We start from the raw sequence: 4,612 nt of genomic DNA on the forward strand, positions 1-4,612 counted from the left end.
TCCTGGCCACCTGAGGCCTGCTGCCTGCCTTCCTCTAGCTCCTGGGGAATTGGGGCAGCAGTGGCAAGAACAACAAAAATCCCCAGGAGTTGACAAGAAGGGAGGCTGCCTTGCTCAAGAGACGGCCCCCTCACACACCTGCATGTTGTTGAGATGCAGGTTCTCATCCCTGTGGCTGGGCAAGAAACGCCCCCTCGGCCAAACGCAGTGGCTTCAAACAAGGACCATCATCGTGTGGTTTCTGGGAGGCCACTGGGTCGTGCTTGGAGTCTCCCATGAGTTGGCAGTCACATGGGAACTGGGGCAGGGGCCTCTGGTGACTCCAGTGCGTACACGTGCACTCAGAGTGCTGGCAGCTGAAGCTGGCCGTTAGCTGGGTGCTTAGCTGGGTTGTTGGTTGGAGTGTCTCCACGTGGCCTTTCCAGGTGGCTCAGGCTTCTTTCAGCATAGTGTCCGGGTGCAGAGAAGTGTCCTGAGAGGTAGCACGTGGAGGCTGGACATTCTGAGGGTGAGCACTCAAGAAGAAGACTTTGAAGGGATTTTTCAGAAGCTGTGAAGCACTTTGGGGGAGGGAAGGGGGTTGCCCAAACTAGATGTCACAGTGTCATCTTCTCCATAATCTATTGGTCACAGAGGTCATGAAACATCCCAATTTAAGGGGAAAGGGCATAGACTCTACCTTCCTATAGGTAGCCTGTCAAGGAATTTGGGGGTCACATACGAAGACTGGGAGACCCTGGGTGGCACAAATGGTTAAGGACTCAACGTATCAAGTGGTGGGCAGTTGCACCCCTCAGAAGAAATAAATAATGGCCTGCTTCTAGAAGCCCACAGGCTTGAAAAACCTGTGATGTGTAGTTTCTCCCTGGCACCTAGGGGGTCCTCAGGAGCCAGAACCAACATAACAGCAACGGGTTGGGTTTTTGTTGGTTTTGTTTGGGCTAATATTAAAACGACTAGTATGAAATTATATATGTATTGTGTTTAACTCTCAGGACTCTGATTATGCTGAAGTTGAACAAAACCGTCTGCCTCTTCTATGAACGCCAGCCAATGGAGGCAAAGGGTGAGGGTCTAGAGGAAGAATGAATGTCACATTCCCGTCCTTATGTTTCAGTTGTCCTTAAAGGGCACAGGGGACAAACCAGATGTCTTTGATATGATTTTAGCCTAATGATGTGCTAGTATGATGATGAGCAGCCTGAAAAGTGGTTTTAACTAATGTGATCCAATATTTGAAAAGTTGACGATTTCACATCGAATTTTATATTCTCAGCATCTCAGTTACAAACAGAAAATCAGGCCTTAAAATCCTTGCATTTCCCCAAGGCAACAACAGTCTGGAGCTAGAATTTGAATGTCCCCTGTGGATGAGCTGACATGTGCCTGTTAACCACAGTCCCCATCCATCCCTATTGCCCCCAACACAGAGGTTGGCTACTAGTATCCTTTATCTATATGGCTAAATAGGTTAGTTGGTTTGGATTGGGTTGCTAGTTTTTCCTTTTTTTTTTTTGTGCTTACTTTTGATTTTTTGGGGGGCTAGGAAATGGTGTGTATTTTGGTACCATATCTTCCAAAGCGAGAAAATAAAACCCAGTAAGCCAAGAAGGTCAAACAGTCTAGATTAATGATGAAAGGAGGAGCCCTGTTGGTGAAGTAGATTATGAGTTGGACTTCTAACTGCAAGATCAGAAGTTCGAAACTCCCCCCACCCCACCCCCACTCCCCAAGAGAAATATGAGATTTTCTACTCCTGTAACGATTTACAGCCTTGGAAACCCACAGGGGCAGTTCTATACTCTGTCCAAAGGGTTGCTATATGTCATAATTGATTCCAGAGTAGTGAGGTTTTCTTGATTGATATAAATAATTTTTGGTGAGTATTGAAAAAACCAGTCAATATTATTTTTAATACACATCAAAGAAGGTCCACATTAATTGTTCACACAACCCTGCCACCTTCTTTCTTTATTCCCTTGCCTCTCACTCTCCTTTCTTCCTCCCTATGGTCTTTTATCTCATTCTTTTTCTTTCAAGGGTTAGCCTAGGAGTGGGGAAGTCTGAGTAATTCTTAACCAAAAGACTAAATTGGGGTTGCCGCCGCGGAGCGGAGTGGAGCTGGTTGCAGTCACGGAGCTCGGGTACCGAGCGGGCTGGGTCTATGGTCGCTCCGCGGGTCGCTCCGCCGGCTGGTGCTTCTTCATCAGGACAAGCTGTGTTCCATGGCAGGGAACTTTTGGCAGAGCTCCCACTATTTGCAATGGATTTTGGATAAACAAGACCTTCTGAAGGAGCGCCAAAAGGACTTAAAATTTCTCTCAGAAGAAGAGTATTGGAAACTACAAATATTTTTTACAAATGTTATTCAGGCATTAGTTGAACATCTTAAATTAAGACAGCAAGTTATTGCCACTGCTACAGTCTATTTCAAGAGATTCTATGCCAGGTATTCTCTGAAAAGTATAGATCCCATATTAATGGCCCCTACTTGTGTGTTTTTGGCATCCAAAGTAGAGGAATTTGGAGTAGTCTCAAATACAAGGTTGATTGCTGCTGCTACTTCTGTATTAAAAACTAGATTTTCATATGCCTTTCCAAAGGAGTTTCCTTATAGGATGAATCATGTATTAGAATGTGAATTTTATCTTTTAGAACTAATGGATTGTTGCTTGATAGTGTATCATCCTTATAGACCTTTGCTCCAGTATGTGCAGGACATGGGCCAAGAAGACATGTTGCTTCCCCTGGCATGGAGGATAGTGAATGATACCTATCGAACGGAGCTTTGCCTACTGTACCCTCCTTTCATGATAGCTTTAGCTTGCCTACATGTGGCCTGTGTTGTACAGCAGAAAGATGCCAGACAATGGTTTGCTGAGCTTTCTGTGGACATGGAAAAGATTTTGGAAATAATCAGGGTCATTTTAAAACTCTATGAACAGTGGAAGAATTTTGATGAGAGAAAAGAGATGGCAACTATTCTTAGTAAGATGCCCAAACCAAAACCACCTCCAAACAGTGAAGGAGAGCAGGGTCCAAATGGAAGTCAGAACTCTAGCTACAGCCAGTCTTAGAACATTCCGAAGATTTTCATAGTGGACCACTTGGAAATAAACCATTGGACAGATTTCAGTAATGTCTTCAATGGAACACAAATGAAAATGAATAGTTGGTTTCTGTCAAGCATTTTGGGAAGTGATTTTATTTTTGCAAAATAATTTTCCTTACCTGGTTTGATTTTACTGCATCATTGATTAAAACCTCTTAATTATAAAAATTTTGAAAGTTTCTAAGGAACCTGCAGATAGACAGACATAGACATATCAAGATTTATAGCTCTTTGATTAGTATAATTTTTAAGTTGAATAATATAATTTTAAAATTTGGATTTGTAGCTTTTTATTAAGTCAGGAAACATGAACACAATTTGTTTTAAATCCTCTTTGGTCACTGAAGGACCAGAACAAGGACAATAAAAGTCAAACATCTGAGGGCTTTTTTCCCTCTTTAACTTAATTTTAAAGCTGTATTTAAGGAATCAAATCTTACAAAATCCTGGAAGATTTTGGTAATGATGTTGATGATTTCAGGGAAAATAATCAAGTACCTATTGATTTAAAAGTATATTTTATTCAATAGTTTTGGTGTCTTGCCAGGGAAGACTCTAGCCCAGTTCTAGCAGAAAAGTGCAATATGTACAGCAAGCATATTTTGATGTTTTAAAAGTTATATTAATTCTGTAAACATTTTAAAAGGCTGGGCAAACTTTAAAAGAAAAAAAAAGATCCTACATGAAGTTATTTGCAATTGAGTCACAGTTAATCAAGCATTTAAAATTTTTTAATTGGCTAAAACACCGATTATATGGTTAAAATTTGGTAAACTTTCAATGTTAATTTTTACTGTACTGTGAAAAAAATTTTATAATACATACATCCCTTACTTAATTTTTCTGTTTTAGTGTGACTTCACAAATTTACTATAGATATCCTGAGCCAAGAACACAATCAGGTTTCGGGCCAGTTTGATACTGGCTGTTCTTAATTCTGATATGAGTGGAGGAGTTCAGGCTCAATGTCATCTCAGTGGGACTGTGCTGTCTGTGGAACTCAATGAATTAATAATTTTCTTCAGACTTGAAGGAGAGTGGTAAATAAGTTAAGGAGTTAAAGGATGTCAGTGTACAATTTAAGGGTTCATTGTGGAAAATGGATTATTAAATGTTGAATTCCTGGTATAAAACTGCAAGAATAAAAGAAAGTTCTCCAAAAAAAAAAAGACTAAATTGGTTTTATTGTTGGTGTTATTACTTGGGTTAAATTTTTTTCTTTTCTCTTCTTCTATTGGTTTGTGTCATGTAACCCAGAAAATGAGGAAACATTTGGAACATCAAAACACTATCCTTTCTCAGTAGACTACAAGCATTAAAGGCAACAGAGAAAAATACTCCAATAATAACAATAACATACAAGGATAGCTAGAGAGATAAATAGATAGATAGAAAAACCACAAAATCTGAGCAGTTGTGGGAAGGAGAATGGGACTAGCCCCATGAATAAATATAGGTTTGCCAGAGAATAGTTCTATATACATATTAGCATATACTACA

At 40.3% G+C, this 4,612-nt stretch overlaps 1 pseudogene; it reads left to right on the plus strand.

Annotated features, from left to right (window-relative positions):
- The first annotated feature begins 2,164 nt into the window (after positions 1 to 2,164).
- On the plus strand, positions 2,165 to 4,264 carry LOC142450408 (cyclin-C pseudogene; annotated as a pseudogene).
- Positions 4,265 to 4,612: the final 348 nt, after the last annotated feature.

This window comes from Tenrec ecaudatus, chromosome 6, assembly GCF_050624435.1.
Source record: "Tenrec ecaudatus isolate mTenEca1 chromosome 6, mTenEca1.hap1, whole genome shotgun sequence".
NCBI lineage: Eukaryota > Metazoa > Chordata > Mammalia > Afrosoricida > Tenrecidae > Tenrec > Tenrec ecaudatus.